Source organism: Anoplolepis gracilipes, chromosome 1 (genome assembly GCF_047496725.1).
Source record: "Anoplolepis gracilipes chromosome 1, ASM4749672v1, whole genome shotgun sequence".
Lineage (NCBI taxonomy): Eukaryota > Metazoa > Arthropoda > Insecta > Hymenoptera > Formicidae > Anoplolepis > Anoplolepis gracilipes.
This window is the reverse complement of record NC_132970.1, coordinates 8485832-8513261: the sequence shown is the minus strand read 5'-3', so window position 1 is coordinate 8513261 and position 27430 is coordinate 8485832. Positions and strand designations below refer to the sequence as shown.

Below are 27430 nucleotides of genomic sequence, written 5' to 3'. Positions count from 1 at the left end.
AAATGCAATTACGCCCGTGGCGTGTGACTATCACATTATATTGTACAATTGACGGATGGAAACTTCAACTGACATTTGCCAACGACAATAATATTTAGGTATCTTTATATAATAGAAAAGAGCCTTAGAATATATTAGAAAATATTATGGGATATTAGAAAATAATATTGAAGAAGAGAGAGAGAGAGAGAGAAAAGAAGAAATATTGACTTTTCTTTCATCATTACATCTACATAAATTAATATTAATATATAGAAAGAAATATATCTTGTAATTCTCAGAAATTATAATTTATTTATTTTATTATATATATATATATATTTATTTATTTATTTTACTTTAATTATTGCCCCTTCGTGCCATACATATGTATATATAACATACAAAATATAAATTTTATTTTCTTGCATAAAATATTTCAATTTTGTTTAGAGACCTATTATATATCTTAAGCCTGAAAATTATGTGTATGTGTGTGCAAGCCTGTGTGTAACATAGAAACATATCAAGATTATGACAAGTCTTTGTGTTGCGTTGACACCTGGTATTCGATGTTTAACTGTGCGTATTTTACCTCGAGTCGAGTTACCCGTCTGGTTTCGCTTCTGGGAACGCTTCCGGTTTATATAAAATAAACGTTTAAACGAGGCGTGTATCGTGACAAGATTGTGTGTCGTTAGAGATAGTCTGTTGTGGTTCGTGACTCGTGACTATAATATAAGCGCATTTTGAATTGAATCTCGCTCTTCATTTCGCTACGTCTCTCTGTCATTTCTCTCTCTCTCTCTCTCTCTCTCTCTCTCTCTCTCTCTCTCTCTCTCTCTCTCTCTCTCTCTCTCTCTCTCTCTCTCTCTCTCTCTCTCTCTCTCTCTCTCTCTCCCCCCCCCTCTTCTAATAATTTTGATTAATTTTTCTGTTGATTTTTTCAAATTTGTTATATCTCTTGCAATATTAAATCAAACAGATAAATATTTGTTTACTTATTGTTAGTTAAAGCTACCTGACTGATTGAATATATTTTTATTAAATTATTATTGAATTTTTCCCTACATCAAGCTAAATATTTTTTGTAATGGCGTTCTTTTTCTCTCTCTTAAAAGCAGATAATTATCTCAAGCTATCTCTCTCTTTTTATCTTTGTCGTTTCATCAGGCCGTATCTTCTGTCCTTTATCTCTCAGGGACACATTTGCGGACTGAAAACTCGCGTTCTTTCCCGCATTTCGCACGCATTCCGCAACTTGGCGACGTGGCCAATATATATATATATATATGGGAACCACTCTGCCTTGATGCATTTTTCAGGTCCGACCTGGCTGACGGTTGACAGCCACGACCGGCGCTGAAGGAGCCCGGAAATCGGCTTTATGAGAATCACGAATGCGCGCCGTTCCCTCGAACACATAATCATCGAGGTCCTGTCGTTGATCAACGGCCTCCCTCGAATATATATATGTATATGGGAAATGCGTTTCAAACGAAGATAATAGTTAGTACGAGCTTCCGGCAAAAGAAGTTTCCTTTCACCTGCGTGAAGTCTCTGAGAGACTTTCCGATTTTTAGTCACCTTGCGTTTTCTCTCACATGTCAAATTGCATTCAAATTCCGCTGCATAAATATGTGCAATTTACCTTTATTACTGATCGATTATTGAGAAACACGGATGTTGAAATTGTTTTCATTTGCAGTAGAATGATTACTTTGTCGTCTGTACTTTACGAACATTTTAACACATCATAATAAAGATAAATAAACTTGTAATATCAATAAAGAAAGTTAGAGCCAATACTTGTCAAACAAATATTTAATCTGTTTAATTCTTTTCTCTCTTTAAAATGAAAATAAAAACGTTTTTTTTAATTAAAAAATTTGTTTTAATAAATTATATTTTTTTAATAAAATTGATTTAGAAATATCAACATTTCCAGTATAATCTTCCATCTTGCTTATCAATACGTTCAACATATTTCCACTACATGCGTTAAAATTGCTAGAAACTTTAATGAGCGATTGGCGACATCGGTGCTAACATAAACGTATTCGCGAAGCGAGAAAGACTTTAATGGGCGTAATAACAATGAATCTGCCAGTACTAGTAAAGTCAAGCTTGAGTAAAAACTCAGTCGTAAAAATTCATCTTGCGCGATATTTTAACAATGCTCGTCGGCATTTAATATTTTTCGAGTCACGAACCGTCCGTGTTGAAAGATTATTCCGTATTCGGCAGCATTAAAAGAAACAGAGGATAGGCGATTAATGAATTCCTTATCTAAAATCGGAAGTCGTGCGTGCATAATGACGTACATTATTTTTATACCATGATTAAACGGCGGCGGCTCTTCATCCTCTATCTGTGTCACCACAAAACCGGTATCAACGATGATAACGATTCGTGATGTTTTTTTTTAAACTCGCTCGAGACCACGATCGAGATATTGAAACGTCCTTTTTTCTATAAAAATCTAAATTCTTTTTCTAACTGCGCACATCTAAGCTATGTGCGTGCCGTTAATAACTGCTTATAAATAATCATCGATATCGTACACGTGTGTGAATGTATCTCCATTACATACATCCGGAAAGAATGTATTACGCCATCGCGTGATATTTTTAAGATGTTTATAGAAAAATAATTTTACACTCATATTAATTTAATCGCGTATAGCGATAAAAAAATTTTGAATATTTTTAATTTCCCAAACGCATGTACAAAAAAATGTAAAAATTTTCCTACAATAATTATTGTTAATAATCTAATTCTCTTTTCATTATTTTTCTTACATGTGCGCGTTTGTGTTAATAAGGAAAAAATTATTTAAATCTTAAACGAGAAAAAACGTACCATGTGTTTCTATGATACATGATTTCAATTTGTATCGTGATCGTAATGAATGGCAAGCTAAACTCTGTTATCCACACCTCGAATGAGGATCAGTGGCATCTACTTATCATTTCGACAGGATAATTCGTTATCTCAAGTTCCATTGAAAGATTTGCGAGTCAATGAATATCATGACCACCGAAAATTTGCAAATCTCATTAAAACCGGTTTTTAATGTAGGTATATATGTATGCCTCTCGAGGTGGGAAAAAGAAAGGCGTATTCCAAATGGAAATGCGGTGACTAAACACCAATTTTGCCAGTTTTACTGCTGATTGACGCCATATGCTGACGCTCCATCGACCGGACTTGGGATTCTAAGAAATTTAAAAAAAGATACACGTAAAAAAGAGCGATACCGGAGACGCGGTTGTCACTAGACAACCCGAAAGAAGCCGCGTTAATGCATTCACTTGTATTTAGTGTCGTCTCCACATTATGGATCGTGCGACAAAAGTTTAGCCCTCATTAGTTAGTCAACGAGAGACGGGACATTATTCCAGGTTAATGTCGGCGGTTGCAAGAAAAAAAAAAAGAGATCGTGCGCAGTCTGCAACGGGCACCGAACTGTCTGAGGATTCGCAAAAACATGTGATTATAATTTCGTGTCCTTCTGTGTGTGTGTTTTTTTTTTTTTCCTATCACATATTTCACAGACCGGTTGTTTGCGTTTCACGGAAAAGTACCATTTCGCAAGAATTTCGCTCCTGTTAGGATATCGGCTATCGAAATAGCCTATATTTCATAGGCGCAGTATAACTTATTTTTATATCCAAGATGTGAGGAATTAAACATCGCATTCACTATTTTCTTTTATAAGAATTTCACAGTAGTGAAAATTATGAATTAGAAAAATTGGAAAAAAGACAATAATAAATTGAATAAATATGTACATACGTACATGCACATGTTATCGTTACATAAGTCAGATAAGTTAATGCAGATTTCGTGAGTCGCGACAAAGCTTTCTCTCTAATGAAATAAATGATTGTGCGTTTATATAAGAAATACCATATTTATGACTTTAACAAATAAAACATAATATGCTGCATAATAGAGAAATTTAATCGCGTTTTAAAATGTTTGTCCACATATTTAACGCTCATGATTTTGTTATAATTACTGTACGCTGACTATAGTCTTAATAAATATTACTTTCTTCTATAAAATGTAATTTCTATAAAAATATAAATGTTTTAGAAAATATATTTTGTATTAATTCAATTCTGTAAAGAATATAAATGTGTGAACGAAATGAATAAGACAGATTTATTTAATTTTAATAAATTTATGATCACACACAACATAAACTTGATTTGTTTTGACGAAATAAAGATTTATACATAATTTAATTTTTAGAATCTTGTAATTATATATATATATATATATATATATATATATATATATATATATGTGTACAAAATTGTCTTTTTTATATGGAAGAAAATAGCCCTTTAATTTTTTTGCGTAGTGTGTGTGTGTGTATGCATATATATATATATATGCATACACACACACACACACACACTACGCAAAAAAATTAAAGGGCCATTTTCTTCCATATAAAAAAGACAATTTTGTACATATATATATATATATATATACACTACACAAATACATATATATATATATACTACACAAAAAATTAAAGAGCCACTTTCTTTCATATAAAACAGAACAATTTTCAAGTAGTTATAACTTCAAAATAATCGGAATAAGATTAATAAAAAAAGCGTTTTAAAGCTTAAAGTTTATAGTTTTAGAATCTTTAAATGAATTTCAATTCTTTCTATTTGTTACAAAATTACATTGTAAGGAAGTGATTGAACAAATTTTTCAAGTTTATCCAAAAATACCAAATTAAAAAAACAATTTTAGCACAGTTTCATTAATTGTGTGTTATATTCATTTAAATTTCATTAATTGCATGTTAAAAATCTTAGCACGATTTCATTAACTAGGCATTAAATAGCAGCGTTTTAGCTTTAATTTCTTTTTTTAATGAATGTTCTATTTTCTTTTGCCGAAATATTTATTATTAAAACAAAATCGGGCTATTGACTTGAAACGCTTACAACTAATGAAAAAATGATCGTACAATAATCATCAAAAAAGCAATTTAAAGAGAAAAGTTAGCACTTTAAAGTGCTCTTATCAATTTTTCAATCATTATTCATTTTAAAGCGTAATTGTAACTTAGAATCAAGTAAAAATTGTACTTTTATCTTTTTATACTTAAATTAATGATTATTGTAACATCTAATTAATGAAATCGTGCTAGGATTTATTTTAATTCGATATTCTTGGACAAACTTTTGAAAAATTTGTTCAATCGACGGACGTCGCTTTCTTACAATGTAATTTTGTAACAAATAGAAAGAATGGAAATTCATTTACAGATTCTAAAACTATAAACTTCAACCTTTGAAACGCTTTTTCATTAATCTTATTCTGATTATTTTTAAGGTAGTTATAACTATTTGAAAATTGGCCGTTTTTGTATGGAAAAAGTGGCTCTTTAATTTTTTTGCGTAGCATATATATATATATATAATATAATTGTAAATAAATCTTGTAATTATATATATATATTTGTAAACTCTTCTCAAATTCTACTACTTTTCTTCTACTAATGATGTTACATACTGTTGATAAGAAGTGTACAGTTAACTTAGCAGTTAAATAGCATTGTCACTTCCTAGATTCGCAAACAAGTTCGCGTGCAGTTTGAAGTAAAATAGTACAAGTCCGTTCGCATTAGTTCTTGCAATGAAACATTTTGACCTCTGTAATTCGATTTTTCGCGTCCGTCTATGTCAGATATACCGTTCTTCTGAGATAGATCGACATGTATGATATTACAGAATTATTATTATCAGAATCTTGCGTTGAATCATTTACGCAACGTACGTCACAAGGCCAAATTTTGCAAGAGATAAAAATCTTCATGCTTATCGCGATTGCGGAAATTAAGTTTTCCATTCATTTATTTTTATTTTATATATACTTTATGTTATGTTATATATATATATATATTTATTTTGCATTTTATATATTTTATTTTATTTTATTATGTATTATATATTTTATTTTATATTTTATTTTTATTTTATTTGATTCTTTTTATTCTATTATATTAAATATTACAAAATGTAGTTTTAGTTGCCTTTTAAAAAATATTTTGTATGTATTTTAGTTCAATATAATCTTATCCCGTTATCGTTACTTTATTCACAGATTTTCACAACGTTATTCGTGCGACTAATTCAATTTGTTTAACAATCGTATTTGGCGACGACAATGTCGAAGCAAGTGACACTCTTTATTTTTTTCTATATTTCTGTTCTTCTCTAAATTTAATGAGTCTACATTATAAAAAAACGCTAACCAAGTTGATCGCCTTGAATACAGATTAAAACTTGGGCCATTCTTGCGCGAGAGAAGTTGTATGTGTAAATCACGATTTTTTATATCTGTTTGCTGCAGATTTAATTTAGTAGGTTTATCAAGCCCTAACATATGTTCTTTCAGACGATCAGAACGTGGTCAATAGATTTTTAGATTATCAACAGTGTTATTGATTTACAGAATGTCCTAGACCTACCCGACACAAGTTTTTATGTATGAATTATTTGACTAGTCGAGATTGATTTTTTTCTCCGACGCGTAAACATGTAAGGAGATTAATAAAAGCTTCAAGTTACAAGCAATTAAAACTTATTTATTTAGCATTAATTAAATATATGCAAATAGATATTGTAAAAAATTTTATTCTTTGTTTAAATCTTAAACAACCTTAACAGATTTAAATTCGAAAATCAATTACAAAGATGTTAAATGTTTTGAGAACTGAAAGTTTGCAATAAATAATAATAGGCCTTGATGCCTTTTTGTGTTAAGAAATAATCGATTTTAGATTTGTCAAAATCTCTGTCAACAAGAAACAATTTGTTAAAAGTCATTCAATATTTGTAAATTGAGATTTCAATGAATCTTGGATATGATAGAATAATCAGAATATGTAATAAGACTGATGAGATAAAGAGACTCACGTAATCGACGATACTTATACGATACAGTGTCGGACTTCAGGAGAGACCTATCCGAGTTGGATTGACAGACATGAAGACACTATTAAGATTTGTCAGGTCTCTATTACTTATATATACGTGCTTCTATGGTTATATTTCGCGAAACACGTGATCTGAACATCACCCACTGCGCATGGCAATTAATTTTCGAGAGACGGATGAGACGAGGACCCGAGGAATGATATAGTATTTGTGGAAAGTGTATTTTTTTGCTCACGCGCGTGAACTGGTTCTACCCGTTTGTGCACTCTCGGCACAATAAAGCAATCGACTTTTTTTTCTTCTTCCTGCAGATTGCTCTTAACCGCAAAATGGGATATAAGTCGCCGATCGACGGCAATTTCCCTCGAACAGTGTTCTACGAATCAGTCAATAATATTCTAATTAGATTCGCTTAGGGGAGCTTGCCTCATATCCTCCGCCACAAACGTGTTTCGAATTGAATTATTAGGAAGGAGATAAAAAAAAGAGAGAAAGAAAGAAAAAAAAACTTGTCTCATCGTCCCGCGACGATAAGAAATTATTTAAGTATACTTCGACTTTTTATACATTCGCTTTAATTAGTCAATTCGTCGAGTCATGCCATTAATATTGAGATGTCTGTCTCTGAGATTGACTTTTGTAATCGTGAGCCGTTGATGGAGCAATAAAAATGTATCTTTTTGTAAACTGCATAAAATAAACTCGTCGAGTCGCGTGCATTTTATGTGTATATTTTATCGGAGTCCATTAATACGCATAATATCGTCGTGTTAACGCATAATATCCCACGATTCAAAGTACATTCTGCATTTTCAATCCTTATCCTTATCTTATGTACTTACATCTAGAATTAGAGATTATGCTACTCTTTGTGATGTTATTTGCAAACGCTATTGTACTTCGTAACACATGACAAGCACATATGTATATGGAGTTTTGACGCATAACTTAAATGTAAAATAGTGGAAGATAATGAGAGATATTATTTCGTGAATTAAGTGATAAAATAATAGCTGCAAATAACACCGGTAATTAAAGAGCGCAAATTTTTTATTAATACTTTCATTCAAAAATATGCATTAAGTACACACATATTTAATATATATTTTTGAATAAAGTTAAATATTTTATTAATATATTAAAAATATTAAATATTAACATATATATATATATATATATATATATATATATATATATATTAAATATTAATATATAATTAAATATTTTATTAATATATAAAAATTTGCGCTCTTATTATCGCGTCTCGACTGTTATTTGCTACATTTTTCATTTAGTAATGCGTAAATTAATTTACGGTATATGCAATAACATGTCCGTATCGGCAACGTCCTATCGTGTATATCGGCACCTCATCGTATTAATTATCTCGACAACTTTGTCTGATTAATTTCCGCAAATACCTTGCTGTCAATGTAATATACGTCTAGTCGCTTCTCGGACGACTTGATATGTTGTGTGTGTGTGTGTGTGTGTGTGTTTTGTGTGAGTCGAACGAGTCTAACTACTTTGTGCAAGAGGTAAGTGACCTTTCGTGTACGGTAATCGGGTGGCTTCAGAGAAATTTGCGATTGCGTAAAGGATGTCAATGGGGGGACAGCATCGTCACCTCCACACACGAGCACGGGAACGCAGGGGCTGCACACCCGCAATCACCTCGCCGTACGTTATGTAAGATGCAACGATGCAAAAGTCACTCATGCGGGACCTATCTATGCAAGGACACTCTCGGAAACCCGCAAAGTTTTCAGTTTGCGAGCAATGCAATCGTCGTTTGTGCAACGTTAAAGACCTCGACAATGAGGACAGATATGCGGCCAATCAGTTCACGTTTATACACGCGGGATTGATTTACGTCACGCTGTTCGGTTTTATCGCGCGCGCTTTTTTTTTTACGAAATACAGTTTACTTACTATAGGTAATAATCACGAGCGTTGCAAAAAGAATGTAGTTTCCTTTAATGAAATAGATAAAAAATTAAAATGAACTTTTTACATATTATATATATATTTGTCATTAAAAGCAATTTTCATATTTTAACATTAATACGGAATTATCATTTTTTTAAAACTCTTGTGTAATTTAATGAAATGAATAAGATTCACAAAGTTTCTTGTAAAATGAGAGAAAAATCTTTTAAATTACTTTATGTGAAAGACAAAATCATAATCTTATTAATACTAATAATCTAACAATGAGTCAAAATATAATTATATAAACTAAACAATGATACATGCCTATTGATTGATTACGAAAGTGCAAGACAAATAAAAATGACTTACATTAAATTTAGTTGGTGTAATTTTCCCTCTGTTACAACTGAAATACTCAGATTCACGAATGCTTAATTAATCTCGATGTGTGTTCGTCAAATTAATTGGATCAATTTGGCAGATCGATCCGCATTGTTAGCCCAGGGGGGGGGGCTATCATCGTTCCGATGCTACAACCTTGACCCATATCAAACTAGACCGATCGTTAAAGTAGGTAAGTTAAGTACGTATGCATATTTCGCAACGCTGTTTCCAACACCAATTTCACTTCGACCGTGACTCGAGTCGGAAAGCGATGTGGCCTCACGCGTGCGGTATTCTCGTTCTTTTCATATCACAGAATACGTACCTTTTTCAAAACAGTGATTTAAGACATTTATGTAAGCATTAATACGAGTTGGTTTGTTTTTTTTTTTCACCTAAATATAGTCGCGAATTTTTCTATTTATAATTAATAGACGAATATCCGATATCTTGGATTTTTTTTCCACTTCTCGTAGGAAGAAATTAAAATTTCGCCATAAAGTCACGTCTTTTTTTTTTTCTTTGCGCAAGATCGAATACTCGCTAATCGTACAGTTTGCTTGCATTGCACGATGATGAAACAGAAATACGTCAGGATAGTACTAATACCGCGACTATTTAATCTTCTCAGTTAACAGATTATAATTAGGATGGCGGTGTGAAACACTCCACGTACGTAGCGTAATGACAATGACGACATTGAGTATTGCCGATGACATATTGCTGTACGATTGCGATTGTTAACAACACACAGCAAACTGACTCTTTCAACATTCGAACAGGAAATTCAATGCGTATGAAAATTAATAACCATTATTAGTTGAAGATTGAAGAAGCCACGATAAACGTCCCACGATTCTTTGGCTAAACAATTTTAATTTAAGAAAAACATTTGTTGCGCTTATACACTTACACGATGTAACAAAGATTGAACGTCTCTTTCCTTCTCTCTCTCTCTCTCACCATCTAAATTTTTACATAAGCTACAATAGCGGATAAGTTAATTCCACCATTTTATATAAATTTAGGAAACTGCAAATGCAACTGCATATACGAACGAACGAAAGAAAATAGCCATCCCTAATAGTCCCTTTAACATTCACATTTAATTCACGTTTCAATTTTTCGTATTTCCTTACATGCTACTTTATGCTACTACACGTCTATAAATCCCAGTGGAAAACAAGTCGCACACACATTTGCATAAATAAATTTTAATTCCTTTACGGCCAAACTTGTGTACTTTGGCGAGTCACGTCGTCATTCATTGATCGACACGCGTTGTAGAAAAAAAACCAGTGCCAACCATCGTAAAATATTTTTCCGTCAATTTCCTGTGCGAAGATTAATAGCAACAACCATAGTTTTTTTTTATCTTCAGACTAAGCAAACACTAAAATCTCTTTTCAATCAGTGCAGTGATTCTCAACCTTAATCTGTATTCAATCACCGTAAACTCATACTCAAATTCAAACCAGTATGCTGAAACAAATATGCATTCCTGTATGTAATATGCTATACAGATTATTCATAACACAAGCAATTAGATTTCTATAACATATTGAAAACAAAATGATAGAAAATAGAAATCAGATATGTATCCAAATTATGTGTAATACTGGATAGTAATAATGGATTTAGGAAGAATAAGTGTATATATTTTCAAAAGGTCAGAGAAAAGATACATATTAGCATTAAATATATCTTTCACTTTTCTAAGAGAATAAAAAATAAAATATTTCGATCACACATATAAACGTAAAATGTATATATAGTTATGTATATATAGTTTATATAATACATTTTTAATAAAACATATTTTTAGATATAGAATATTATTATATAATAATTTTTTATTAAATGATAGAAAAAACATAAATTCTTATATAATAATATTTTATATGTATATATCATTTGATCGCTTAAAACTCAAATATATTTTTATTTTCTTAGAAATTTTAAATTAAAGATTAATTAAAAGAACACAAGTTTTTATATAATATATATATATATATATATATATATAAATATATATATAAATATATATTTATATATTTATAAATATATAAATAAATATATATTTATATATTTATAAATATATAAATAAATATATATATATATAAATTTGCACTATATATAGAAGCAATTAAATAAAACAAAAAACACAAATTCTTATATAATAATTTTATATATTTAAAAGTATACATATATTTGATTAATGAAAAATTATTATGTAAACTATATATATATATATATATATATATATATATATATATACATATATTTGATTAATGAAAAATTATTATGTAAACTATATATATATATATATATATATATATATATATATATATATATATAGTTTACATAATAATTTTTCATTAATCAAATATATGTATACTTTTAAATATATAAAATTATTATATAAGAATTTGTGTTTTTTGTTTTATTTAATTGCTTCTATATATAGTGCAAATTTAACCGTATATTTTATAAACACTATGTACCTACATGTTCACAAACCACGTACGAGACGTGCGATGAACAGGAATGAAGGACGTAGCTCCTCGTCGTTAAATTGTGTCGAGGATCTAAGATGATTATCTTTTTCGGTGGACTTTTGTGGTGGATTTAAGAGCCACGCTTGATATGTAAGTCGTCGCACGCGCAAGACACGAAATCCGGCGGACGAGCGGCGCGAAAATAAATCTTCGAGATTCACGTGATTTCGCATTTCTATGATTTAAAAATTTGAGCCAATATTGAGCCTCAAGATGATCAAATTTTGTAAAAAGACAAGCCAAAATTTTATATGAAGAAAAAGCTTCTTGATTATATATTTATTATTCTAGCTTTCTCTAAACACATATGTATATTTTGAATGTTATCCATCCTGATACTTTCCCCGAGGTAAAACTTCCAATTGCAATCTGATTTACTTTTGTGTATCCATCTGTCATTTTATTATAGTATACAATAGAATAAGATTTTTTTTCGTAGAAATGTATGAAGAATAGATGTTGAATGTTCGTGTAAATAGTCATGATAATGATAAATATTTAGATGCTAGATTCGCGAATAGATGCAGGTATCTCCTCTATAGAATAGTGACTATTAAAGAAATTGCAGTTGCTATCTATAAATGCAATTCACACTATAATGACAGTGTCCTAGCAGTAATGATAGACAAATTTATATATAAAAATAATAATTTCAAGAATGTGTGTAGTTTGCAATATATATACATTTTAAATTCTTGTTTAAGGATCGACAGGAGACATTGTGGGGACTATTGTCGGCCAACTGCAAACTATGGTTTCGTAAAAACATTATTACGTTAAAATACAAAGAGAATCATAATAAAATTGTGATACTCGTAATCAGTAGGATCGTCCGCAGGTAGCTACAGAGCAATTTTTTCAGAAAAAAATCAAAATAAAATTTCAAGTAACGTATAACTAGACACAAGTCAAATATAATTAGATTATGAATCCCCTTATCTCATTTGTTATTTTTCTGGGCCAAAATGCAAAATCCGGTTCTGTAGCGACCTGCATTATTGTATAAAGAATATACAAAAAAAGTTTCACGAAGAATTATAATTTCTATATAAGCTAAATGCCGCACTGCCAATACGGATATTGTTATCTGCACTTAAAATACAGCTAACGGATCAATGTTGGTAGCATAGTTTGATAAGGAGAGACAATGAGGGACAATAACGTCGTCTTTGTCTCTCTTGAAATGCAATTCATTTTGCATTTCATTCTTGTCGACCCTTAAATCCAGGTCAAAATTACAACGCGCACATTCAGCAATAATAAATAGCATTTTAGAAGTTAAAAATTATTGTCTGTACGATTGTGAATGGTGTTCCGAGAGATAATGTCTCTATTACTGAAAAACGAAAATTGCAATCTATTATTATAATTTTGGTTGCTACACAATCGAGCTGCAATCTTCTTTAATAAATCTTCTAAATGCTCTTGCTGAGTAAATTTAAATCGCGAGATGAATAAAGCATAAAAGTGAAATAATTCTATGAAACGGCATAAAAAGAAACAAATTTTTCAATAAAACTCTCTGAAGATAACTTAATTTCAATTTTGCATTTAAATTTTATATAAATGAAATTTTTTTGTAATTAAAATTAATTTTATATAATTGAAACTTTTTGAATTCAAAATTTTTAGTTATAAATTTTTGGATTTACTCTTCATCTAATTTACTTATCTAATTATGTTTTCTGTATTTATATTATATCACATTCTACTATATACATGATTATATTTATAATTTTTATAGATATGTGTGTTTTTTGTATTTCTTTTTTTATAATATATAATACAATGATATTGTTAGATTCATATAAAATACATGAAATAAAATTATTCGTGCAAAAACATCACACACTCGACCTCTATAGGCCTTTGTGCTTGGTTAAACATGATTAGATATCTCATGATATCTGTGATCTGCTTGAATTCTCTCGTTAATAAGATCACATATTTTAAATGCAGAAAATTGCTTTGCGCGATTGTTATCTTCGCTGTGTAACGTACTAGCAGTTTCTTGCAATCGAGGACATGTTATACATATCGAGACGCAATGAATTAATCGTGTATTACGCGCAAATTATAATTTGTGCCTCTTGGTATTAAGATAACAAATTAACACCTTCACTCTAATGTGAGGGTCGTGATGCTTGAACTACTTCTGCGTTGCAAAGTTTGCATACAGATTAATAAGTTGATCTTGTATGTTACATGTATATCTCATTCTATAAGAAATATCTAAACAATATAGAACTGCCAATAAATTATAAGTGTTTTTCATTTTTCACAATTACCAAAAAAATACAAAAATAAAATCTATTATAAAAAAAAAGAGTCAAAGGATACTATATTATATTTGAAATTAATAAAATTTATAGAAAAACATATTAGAGAAGGAAAAAATGTACACGTATATTATTTGCTTCTTTAAGGGGTCATGCTCACGACAGAAATTTTGAAAAAATCGATTTTTGAGTTTTGACATTTTCTGTAAATATAACATTTGAAAATATTCCCTGTAAGTTTCAAGTTAATCCGAATAAAATTGATGGAGTTACAAACATTCAAAGTATGCTCGCTCGATCATTAGGAGCAAGTATAGTGCAGTAACTGCACCCAGAGAAGAATACTTTGTCGGCAGCATCAAATTGATATTTTTTTAGACTACAACTTCTTCCGAAAATTTGTTATACGGGCCTGAAATGATTCTACGTAAGTTAAAAAATGAATATTTTATTTAAATGTAAACCTGTTTTGAAACTTTAAACGTGTTTTTCTCAAAACCTCATTTTTAAAATCGGTGACCAAGATAGTTCAAAAACTATTGCATTAATTTATTTCAAACTTTACAGGCTTATTTTAGATATAAAAAACTAGTCTTTGAACAAAGGATTTTTTTACATGTATAGTTCTTTTTAATTGACGAAAAACGATTTTTCATTGAAAATCGAAAGTTTAACTTTAGACGTCCGCCATTTTGTCCCAAATCAATATTTCGAAAAATTGTTCATTTAAGGACTAGATAATTTAATATATTAAATAAATCTTTTCGAATTTTTTATTTTGGATAATCCAGATCCGAGCAGCAGTGGCCACCGTAAAACAAGTTTTTAAAAGGACCTCCGAAAGAATTGTTATATCTTTTTTATTTATTAATACTTTTAATAAAAAAAATATGTGAAATTTGTAAAAACATACTCTCTTCAAATATAATAACTTTTGTTTTTTTAAGTTTTACAGTTTTTGAGAGAAAAAAATTCTCAAAAATCACGTTTTTTTAGTTTCTTGGCTGAGCATGACTCCTTAATTTAATACTGTTTTTCAAATCAGCTCTATATATATATATATATATTGCTCAAACCGTACAAGGAGTTTTAAATTTAGAACACACTTCTTGCATTATCAATTTAAAAATGCGATCAACGTTTATGCAAGTTGTGCAGAAACCGAATCGAGCTCGGTACCTTTCCGTTAATTCAAAAAAACAGAATAACTTTATGTAACATTGTTATTTAATACAACCGTACTATTCACTATCCACTGGTTACACAATTTCTACAGCAATAATAGCGGGTAGAAAATTTTTCCAAGGAAAATAATAAAAACTTAAAAAAAAAAAGGATGAAATTATTGCAATCTTGTTACAACAATAGATAATTACATAGATAATTTACCGCTACATAGATGATACGTTCAGGAATGTTTCTCGAGACGATCGATAATTCTGTGCATACGTTAATATCATTTTGATTGCAGATTTCACAATTAGGACTTTAATAATCGTTAATTCATTCCAAATAAAAATTAGTAATAATAACAACGCAACGTATATAATATTTCTTAAGTGTCTTTTAATTTACGAGCAATCGTGACGTTTGGTTCAATTTTTGCGTACTTACGAGACTTCTGTCAATATAATCTGCGCGTGTCTCGCCGAAGAGATTGCAGTCTGGAAGGTGCGTGTCAAGGTCACGCACATTTTCCCGACACTGAATATTTAAAGCGCGTGACAGTCGATCGAACAGTTGCCAGACTTGAATATTTGAGTCACGCAACGTTAACAATCATTGACTCTGAACTGATTTTTTAAAGTCACCTCAAACGCGTTTTCTCTCTCGCTTTCATTGCACAAAGGAATAATAGCGAGCGTAAAATTACGATAAATTGTGATCTTTCTCCTTTCTCTTTTACCGGCTCTTAAAAATTTCTTTCCTTTTTTTTATCCAGCTATCATTCCGGTTGTCACACGCCTTCCGCCAGCGACACGTGATCTCATACACGGACAAACTATCTCGTTCACAAAACGAGAATCTTACAGAACATAGGCAAGAGGAAAAAAATGTATTCTAGGTGCGCCTACCATTGTGTGCTGTCGACACGAGGTTCTCTTTGATTACAAGAGATAGAGAGAGAGACAGCTAGAGTATACCCGTCGAGAGAGACAGAGAGAGAGAAAGAGAGAGAGAGAGAGAGAGAGAGAGAGAGAGAGAGAGAGAGAGAGAGAGAGAACCAGTGTTGGGCGAACGAACGAATGAACGAACGGTTGCAACGGGCAATACCATGGAATGGAATGGAATGGAATGGAACGGAACGGAACGGAATAGCATGAGCGTGTTACAAAATATCAGCTTTCACCATATCGGCGCTACGTTGAGAGACACAGAGAGCAACATGTACGACGATGACGATGACGACGACGATGACGACGGCGACGATGTTGCCGGCGACATCGTCGTCATCCTTGACCCGCGGACACCACCAAGCAGGATTACACGGGCCGATAATTGATCTGTCAACATAGCTGCCGTTTTCTCATGTACATCGTTGTATACTTTGCTGAAAGAGTATCCTGTTTATTATTTATATGTAAAGCGTAAAGAAAAAAATAAAAAATCAAAGAATTAATAGGGAATAAATAATTGGAGTAAGAGCTGTCGAGAAAATTGATGGATGTTCCGTAAAACAAACATGTAAGATCCAGAAAGTAAAGTGACACATCGTGACACTTAATCATGTTGATTATTTTTAATTAAATTTGAAAAAATTATACACTTTATTGGAAAGTATTTATAAAAAATACATGATGCGTCGGTGCAGACACGATTTGCATACGATTGAAAAAAAAAAAAAAAAATACGTTGCGTCGTTTCGCGAGTAAACATCTTTGTGCATTCGGACCGATCAGGATGATTGCGTAAGAGAAAAACACATTCGTTTGATCGAAGTCGCGAAAATACATCGGAGGAGAGTCTCACGGTACTCATCACATCCCAAGGATCCCGTTACGGGCCGTAGACATTCGCGGCCGTAAATCCCTAATTGCAGGTGAGGCACTGCTCTTTAGAACGGCCGTTCTCGCCACCTACGTTCACGTGGTGTTCCACGTGAGCGCCGTGGCTCAATGCTACGGCGATTGAAAGTAAATTCTTTTTTTTTTCTAACGAGTTGTACCAGCGAGAGAAAAAGAGAGAGAAAGAGAAATACTCATATAAATTGATACTGATATTTACCAATATTTTGCTAATCACGCGAGGGACCATTTTTACACATTAGAATGTATATTTTTGTTTTTTTTTTCTTTATTTTTTTTATTTTAATTTTAACTATATTAATAGATTTTTATATTAGATCTATTCTAATAAACATACCTAAATAATACGATGATAAGGTTCAGGTAAAAAGACTTACTTAAAAATTAAATTTTTTAAGACAAAGGAAAACAAATCAACGTAAAATATATGAAATATTAAAAAATATATATATTTATTAATTAAAATTTATACTTATGTAAATAAATTTTGAATTAGAATTTATCGAAAGCAATGTTAAATTTCATTCTTTTCCTGTATTTTCTTATTTATTTAATTAAATATGTGACGACGCGTGTATAAATTGATTAATCGAGCTTAATCATTATTTGTGATATGCTAATGCGCTATGGAATTAGTTGTCAGATACGGGTCAATGCCCGTGACTCTTGAAATACCTCGTCCGTCGTGCTGGCACCATTCTCTATCTCTCTCTTTCTCTTTTACGGAACGACGTCGATCAAGTATGGCGAGAGCCGCGATTCAGTCTCGCGGGAAAGGACTTTCGACGTTCAAGAAATCGCCGATTCACTTTTGCAATCATCGAGCGTACGATCAGCACCGAGCGGAGCGCACAGCTGATCCAGCTGGTCGCGCCAAGCTCGTATACGACGAGTCGTAATTTTCTACTTGCCGGCAATGGCGTTTTTAACCGTCACCTACATCGCCCCGTTACACCAAGACATTACCAGCAGTCTCGAGTCTCGAGTCTTTCAGAATTGCAGATTCTCGCACGAAAATTCTAAGCGGCCAGAATATTCGCGACAATGACAAAATCTATCTGAGTCATAGATTCTCTCATTTATAATCGTTACACCATCATCCATTGTCCTCACATTCTTTCCTTTCATCTAAGGATGTTTTTCCAACCATGAGTGTCAAAAAATATTTAAATAAGAATTTAAAAAAAAAATTTACGTTTTCTAGAAATTTGATGGATTGGTATTTGATAGATCAAGCTATTAACCTGCCGGCGAAGAAGCAGTTACGAGATTGCGAACTCTGCAATATTCAACCCCTTTCAAAGATGCGGGTGCAATGGAGCAAGATTGTGTAATGAGGAACAGTGACGCAATCGTAGTTAAAATGGCGATTTCAATTTGCGATATATCATATGGAACGTGTAATATCTCTTAGTCTTTTGCATCATAAATGCAGTTCTCATATATAATACCAATATTGCTTATATTGCATGACAATTGGTTTTCAAGGTTTCATGCATTATATTAGAATATTTAGAATTGCAATTTATGATTTAATTTGTTTACGATCATATCACGGATTTGAGGCGTACATTTTATTCATCCTTTATGCATATCTAATAATAAATGCATTAATACACTATGGTTAATGATACGGTTGTCACTCAGAAAACACGTAGATTTTTCGTATATAATCATTGGTTTACAAATTAATTTCCTTCAATCAGTAAATAATATCTAATCAAAGAGTATATTGCTAATATCAATTCAACTCACTATTTATGATAAGTATGTAATACTTCCTTGTTTATATTAAATCCTACAAAACATATATATTTTTTACATAACTGTTACGACAAAAAAAAATGTGAAAAAAATTTATAATTATGTTTTCAGAAAAAAAAAACAGATTTTTTATTTAGTAGGCAATGTAAAACGTTATAAGTTGATGTCTGTGTAAATTTTATCACAATATGATGCAATGATCTTGTTTAGAGCAATGAAAAATATACTTTCATTTTTTTATATACGAGCTGCACGTGAAACGCTTTTCGCGGAAAATATAACAAAGGCAAACATAAAAAAAAAATACCTGGATTATTCATGCCTTAATCAAAAGTATAAAATTCTAGACGACCGCACGAACGTAACCTTTTCCCGCAGAGTGGACTTATTACTCAACAATGATTGTCGGTGATGTCCTTTACGTGCTCGACAGCGACGTACTTGTCAGGGAATTGCAAGCAGTCTCGGAGATAACTGCCAACCCGGACGTAACGTTCATACACGTGTCTTTTATTATAATATTATCAGGCAGGATCGCTTGCGCAGTTTTCCCATCATTGACACGCCGTCTCGAGAGATATCGAGTGATAGACGATGAACCGCGATTGTTCGATAAGATGGATTAAGGATAATATTCCACCGCAATGTTTTGTAATTCCAATTCGTTCTCTCGAAAAAGTTATTGCGTTAATCCTTTTGCGCCCAGCATTATATTATTTATATTATTTATATTATTTATATTATTTATATTATTTATATTTATTTATATTATTTATTATATTATTTATATTATTATTATATTACAAAAACTTTAAAATTAGAGCGACTAAGAGCCAGACGCGGATAGTTATTGTGCGTTGATTTCTCAGAAAATAATTTTTCTGTGAAACTGATAAGTGCACAGGATACATATTTTACTTGGTGTATTTACCAAGACATAATATTTATAAAATCTCTATATTTGGGAATTTTATAAATCCCCTTTATCCCCCTATATATTATTATTAATATTATATTATATTATTTTCGATATGTGAACAATTTTAATTAATCGCATTATTATCGAATATATACGATAAATATGTATTTATAAGACACTTTCATTGAAACATGTATTTTATTAAGAAACTTTTTATTGAGAGAAATAATATATACCTCAAACTTAAATATATCTGTACGATAATTAAAAATTTAAATTTCTCCTTTTTACTACATTAACGCGTAAAAAATAATCGATTTATAACAAGACAAAGAGAGAGAAAGAGAGAGAGAGAGAGAGAGAGAGAGAGAGAGAGAGAGAGAGAGAGAGAGAGAGAGAGAGAGGACACACACGGTATATAAAATTTCTCAAAGAATTAATAAAGTCCGACGCAATACTTGCGTGTCCTACTTCGTATGTGAACTATTCACCGCGAATACTTATCGAAACGTTGCTTTTCTCCCTGGTGTGAAAGTGCCTCTCTCTCCCTTCTTCTCTTTCCCCCATCGTAGAAACAGCATAATATATTTTTAAATTAATAATAATGTATCAAAATTCTGATTTCAGAAGCCCGCGAGACGCGATACTAGGAAATGGATTGCCGAGAGCGGAAGGAAACTCAGCACGTTGAATATTTCCGCGCAATTAGTAACAGCTTTGCCCGTACGTGAAAGCGGCAGTAAATTAAATCAGCCGTTAGAGCAAAGAAACAGAAAGCAAGCCTCGGCGATATAGCATCGCATATATCAACCTATAATTGCGTAGTCTTATGCAAAAGTGAATTAACTTGGTATGATCATTTTGAGTAAATTAAATTAAAACACTTACGTCCGAGTACATAATTTATTTTTTAATCATTATATCTGAGAATATGTGTAGAAGAAATGGACTTTAGTATGGACTATAGTATATAAATATGAGAAACATGCATGCTAATTAAAATTTTATTGTCTTTTCTTCTTCCCCTTTTTTCTCTTTATGTCTGTAGTTTTTTTATTTATTTCAAGAAATTTGTAATTTAATTAGTTTTTGTATAATATCACGTCTATTAAAAAACATTATCAACGTGTCGCAGATACAAAATACGATTATGTAACAAGTATCTTATAATAAAAATTATCTTGTTTTATCGTTGATTTTATCGAGTTTTAAGACTTTAATGGAGCCGCGATTGACTAGCTAATACTGTAATGTAAAACTTGTAACGCAAGTTTAGGTAATATTGTACGGCCAGACGGTCATAAATAAGACAAGATGACAAAAAATCAGCACTGTTTGAAAAGTATAATTATTGTACGCAGCTCAAATCGCTGCTAAAATCGCAGTTTTCTTTATTTTCTTCATGGTTATTTAAATTCCCGGATAATTTTTTTTCCTTTCAAATAATATATCACGAATATTTTTATTTTTCCAGTATTTCCACTTCGGAAGTAGATACTTTGATTGTATGATTAACAATTCTCTAGTCAATGGGAGCAATGAGCGTAGGAGCCGTATAAATACATATCTATGTTATACAACATCGATCTGCACCGGTTTCGGTTCGTGCATACGAGGAGATTGTAAATATTGAAAACGAAAGTTTTATTCTCCACTCGTCTTAAACGTACTGCATTTCTCTTCCTATATCCGCGCTCTCTTACGTATTTGTTCTTACGTTGCTCATATAACTATACAATTAGCAGCTACTATGTGCAAGGGACATTCGCAGATTCGTAAATAATCAGAGATATCAAAAATTGGTGAAAGTGTAATTATGCGAAATCATTAAGGGGATCCTGTTCTATATTACCGACAAAATCTAACATATCATGCAACAATATAATTGCTTAATATAAAAGTTGCAATTTATACACATACAAATAAAATAGCTTGTAAGAATTGCATGAAGGAATATTTGTCAACTTTTAGAAATGAATTTAGAACCCTAATAAAAAACATTTTGCTATACAACATTTTTTTCAACTAAATATTTTTTTTATTTAGGCTAAGTTGATATTTAAAAGTTCACTAATATTCCTTCATGCAATTTATATCTGGAACCTATCACAAACTGCAAAACATTCGTATCAAGCAATTATTGTTTACGAGCTGGCTTCAGAAGCCGATAAGAAAACTGTAATTTCTTAACTGTTTTCTTTATTAATATAAGATTGCATAGGTTCCGAAAAGGTTTCGGTGTACTTTTATCGTAAAAAAGAATTTATCATTCTGTACAACCAATAAAAACATTTTTGTATAATAAAAATATTGATAATACAGGACGGTTCAGATTTTGAAAATCTTTTTTTTGGTTACGAGAATTGATAAATCCTTCTCCACAATTAAAGTACTTATAAAAACAACACGCTAATAATTTCATATGAAAATGATGAAAACCTAAAAATTACAGTTACGTCGTAACAATATTTATTTACTATAAAAAGTTCTATAATATGTCCGTGCAAGAGATATAGTGCCCACCTTTGGAATAACATAACAGAATATTAATAAACTTTTGAAAATGACTTTAGAAACTTACAATTAGTAAAAGATTTTTAAAATCTGTAACAAATTGCTCTGTGTTTGTGCGAGATCGAAACACAAAGTCACGTCAGACGTTATTTCTAAAAGTTCACAAACATTCCTTCATGCATTTCTTAAAGTGGGAACCTATTTTATCTTATGTATATAAATTGTAACTTTTACATTAAGCAAATATATTGTCACGTTAAGTTAAATTATGGTCGGTAATATAAAAGAGCTTTAGGATCCTCTTAAAAGAACAAACGCGAAATTAATCTGGGTTGCGAGGACAACGGGACAACGAAAAAGAAAGAGATTCCGCTTCCTTCGAAAAAGTACGACACGCAACACGTTCTTCGTTAGATGTAGAAGACGCCTCGGCTGACAGAGAGTGGTGAGAAGAAACGAGAGTGATTAAATCTCGCTTTCGACGCTACGCGTGCACAAACGAGTCTGACAACGGAAGAGGTAGGTGCTCTCTTTCTTGTAACGCGAGACCTGAATCGCTCGAAGCACACGATTGTTTGGCAAACAACTGTGCTCCGTGCGACCGCCACGTGCTTCGCGATCAAGCACGTACAGGTAGCAGCTTTCAATTCTTCATGACATACATCAGTAGAAATCAAAGGCAATTTGGTTAATAATATTCGATTAATAAGAATTCAACGACGTACATATGTAAATTGAGAAGAGAGTCAGGATTTTTGCAGACATTTTTTAGCAATTACACTAAAAATAATCATATAAAGTCGCACACGTCTTTCCATATTATTTTTACGTAAAATGCAAGACTGCGGAGGCGATAAGTGACATTCTTCGTTGCATTCCTCATCAATAGTTTTGCAATGTTGCTAAGAATGTTATCTGTTAGCTCCTTTAGGCTCGTAATTTCATGTGATACTTTTAATCACGTATTTATTCCAACTATTCGCTCGTGATATTATGTAAGAGTTGTGCTAGATAAACGCACTCTGTGTGGTCTATGGAGTATAGTAAATTGACTTATTCGGATATTATGTGTAGAAATCGTTACATGTTTAGCAGGTTTAATGCTAAAACGTCCAATACTGTTAAAAAAAAATATTCTCTAATATAAATATAAAATTTATAACATATATAGAGATTTATAATAACTGTGACGTTAATTTGGTTTACTCGACAACTGACAATTAAATAAATATAATCAGATTTAGAATAAATAGAAGTCGTGGAAAAACATAAAAATCTGCTATTAAATTCTAATTAAAATTCTGTAAGACATTAAGATTTTTTGCATAAATCTGATATTATTGAAGTTAATTTTTTTCGTATAAAAATACTATTTATAGTTGTAATTAGATGCAATATATTTTGGCCAGTTGTATCAAACAACTTTTTGTAAGATTTAAAAATGATGCTTTACATAAACAACTCATATAATTAATGCAATAAAAAATAAACTGCTGGTATTTTGCATTTTGTTTCAATTATAATTATATCCATCGTTAATCAAAAAGAACTTATTTCGAAATCGTTAAATATAATATAATATACTTGAAGTAAAAAGAATGTACACTTACATATTATGTTATGTACGCATAACCTCGATTTTTCAAAATACATTTTTCTAATTATAAAACGATTTGGAAGTAAGCTCTACGATTGTACGTCCCGTATTCAAATTTCGGAGATGATAAATTTTGTATTAATTATATGCGACTGAGAAGAGTACTTACGTCATTTATAGTCGGTAGGAGCAAAGCTTCGTCGATCGGATGCGCGATCTGTCACGGTCCTCATGTTTCCATCGCCGCGACCGACGAGGTCTTCAACATCCTCAACCCGATGACGAAGGGAGAGTCGTCTAATGTAAGGCTGCTCTCCTCTCCACACGTATGGCGCACGCACACAGATGCGTGTGATCAACGTTTTGCGTGATTCTTCTTCCGGCAGCTCTTTTCTCGCTTCCGCGTGTGATTCCGTACGCATCAATTTCCGTATGATCACTGCACACCAACACACTGCCAGGAGAGAGAGATGGTTTTATCCCCTCGCGTACGATGCGATTAAAATTCACGATCGTCGAATTTCGCCAAACTCGATTCTTTGCATTCTCAGAAAATCGGCCTAGTTGGTGATAATCTCACACGAATGACGTTTCTTAATAAAAAATACAGGCGTAAATATGATGAAAATAAGAAGAAATAAAAGTACGCGAAATACAAAAATTGATGGAGATTAAACGCGCGGATGTTTTATGTTCATTGAAGATATCCCGATGCCAGAATGCAAAGAGTCAAGGAAAATTCGAGCTTTTTATCCATGTCTCCGATCAGACGACGCGGGAATGGAGAGACACAAAACTCGATTAAGCGAGGGAAAAGAAAAAAAAATAAAGACGAACGATCGTTTAAAAAAACTCGTCTTCCCAGTTACGCAAAACCGCGGACGTTCGGCCAGAAATAAAAGTCGCGGCGAATTTTACGTCAAAATGCAGAGAGGAGAAATGCGTCGTTTGTGTTCCCGTCGTGCACCATCGTCTCGCATTAATTACCGGAAGAAGATTGAAAGTTCAATCGCAAAATCTCTCGCGAGACCGATCTTTCTCATTCTCGGTCAGATAAATTTTTACATTTTTATATCAGCTGTTTTATTGTATATTGCTTGATATTATTTTTTTCTACATTGATTATTTAAATGTCTCTCGAAATATCTCCAATAACTTTAAAAATGAAATTTTTATAACGAAAAGTTGATTTAGCGCGTGAAAAATATAATCTTACAAGTTATGTGCAAGTCAAATTCATCTCGCGTTGAGAAAAGTAAATGTTTCCTCCTCAAACGCGCGTAAATTTATTTAGTATTATATATATTTTACTCTTGAATTTCAGAAAGCGACATGTACAAAATTGTACGAGTATCTTTATCTCCTTCGATAATGTTATAGATATAATTGTTATGGAAGCGTCCCAAGATTTTTTCCTTCGTTATCTCCTTTCTGTTTTCACTTGGGACACACGATTTTCCAGGAAATGAGAAAAACTCTCTCTCTCTCTCTCTCTCTCTCTCTCTCTCTCTCTCTCTCTCTCTCTCTCTCTCTCTCTAATTAAAGATGAAACTTTTCAGTGAATCCGATTATCGATGTCACAGATATATAGATACGAGAAAACGTGCTTTAGATCGCGCGCACTCGCGCAATCGCAGACGCGATGATTTTTGTCGCGAGTGAGGAAAACGCGATTCGAATCGAACAACCCTTTAAGGTTCGTTCCTCTGATAAGTACTCGTCACATCGACAATTCAAACTCACCGTAATCGCGCCGATTATAATCCCTCTCGATCCATAACCCAGTACGTTAACGTATCACCAATCACACGTCGTTCTCGTCTTCCTTCGATGCGAGCGACTCGTCGTACGCGACGCGACCGACAACGGGCATATCTTCTCTCGCCCGATGACACCCTTACCGAAGAGCGACAATCGATAATCGCCGAAGGACGACGCGAGAGACGGACACGTGCGCTCGCACTCGCACTCGATCACGCGCGCAGCACCGGTTTGAAAATCCCTCGCGAGAGACTGGCGTTGGCGCGCGCGTCACCGGCGGGGAAGATCGGTGGGGAAAGGGCCAAGGGAGGGGGGAGAGAGAGAGGGAGAGGGAGGATGGACGACGCGTGGTTGGAGTGCACGTGCGCCGCGCCGATTCGAAATTTAATGCGAATGCGCGAGCGGACTCGGTGTAACTGCGGACGACGGTGGCCGTCGACGTCGGCGGTCGGTGGGTGGCCAAGAGTCGCGGAAGGAGGTGGGGACTGGGGACCCCGAACGCGGTCCCGAGTCCCGACTCGACGCGACGGAAGACGTGGGGAAGGACCCCCGATCGTGATCGTTATACGGTCGTGCGCGCGCGGCAGAAGGCCGAAAGAGAGAGAGAAAGAGAGACGCGTCGTCACCGGCTGACATGAAAGGAGCGCACAAAGAAATGTCATCTTCCTTTTTTATGAAACTAGAGTAAAATGCGTCTAATTTTTAGCTTAAAAAAGTGTTTGCAATATGTAAATGCATATTATATCACTAGATGTATGTATAATAACTTTTTTAAAAACAGTTTTTCTTTTTTAAATGCGTCACTCTCTTTATCTTATTTATAACAATTACAATAATTATATGCATATGTATACATATAATTAGTGTCATTTTTATAAATAAAAAAAGAGAGTGGCGTTAAAAGAAAAAATTATGTAACCTTTAGTAGATTGAATTATAGATACTTGCACTTCTCGACGTTTTAATATAAAATAGCTCTTCCTTTGAATTCATCGATGATGATCGAAAGATGCGCAGTTGGAGACGATACGTGAACTATTGCGCAATAATCGATAAAGTTCCATCGATAAACTTAAAACGTTTGATACTTTCATAAGATAGGTATTCTTTTTTATTGTAACTATATATATGGTAGATTATATAATTGCTGACATAAATACATCTTAGAAATACCTGTAGAATTATAAAAAATTTTAATTTTACGTATATAATCAAAAAGCACATAATTATATATAAATAAATAATATAATAATTTTATATATATAAATATTAATATTGTCAAGAAACATATCATTCTTTAGAAAATTAATCTTTTAAGCCTATATTACCTCGAAATGAAAATAATCAATATACTGATAAATGTATTCACTGTATTGATCTCGGAAAAAAATTTTGCACGTACATAATAAAACATTAATTTCTTTATTCTCATGTAATGTACGATTACTCTCATTCCAAGGTATTGAATTATATAGTAATCTACTTTAATTACATCGGAAAATATATGTATAAGAACTATATGTATAAGAATTTAGGAGAAGGGGAGATCAGAAATGAAGAGCATCGCGAAAACTTTAATTATCAATAGTTTTTCATCTACAAAGCAAATTACTTATCCACGAATTGTATCCACGGTTGGACGGCAATTTACAACGTTGCGCAACAAGAAGTGGCTAATAACTTCGAATTGAAAGATTTCCTTTCGATTTCGTGTCACAGAAATATATACGGATGACGGTGAGC

The 27430-nt window shown here is 32.3% G+C and overlaps 1 protein-coding gene across 3 annotated transcripts in view; it reads right to left on the bottom strand.

Moving 5' to 3' along the window:
- Sona (sol narae metalloprotease) overlaps positions 1 to 26128 on the bottom strand; it is a 60362-nt gene extending 34234 nt beyond the window's left edge. For 2 of the 3 annotated variants that reach the window (XM_072887297.1, XM_072887312.1), the window contains exons 1-2: positions 25670 to 26128; positions 24096 to 24380 (exon numbers count right to left, since the gene is read on the bottom strand). The gene's annotated coding sequence lies outside the window, so the exon portion shown is untranslated. The remainder of the gene's footprint in view (positions 1 to 24095; positions 24381 to 25669) is intronic. The other variant, XM_072887303.1, reaches the window with a different exon arrangement.
- Between the last annotated feature and the right edge of the window lie 1302 nt (positions 26129 to 27430).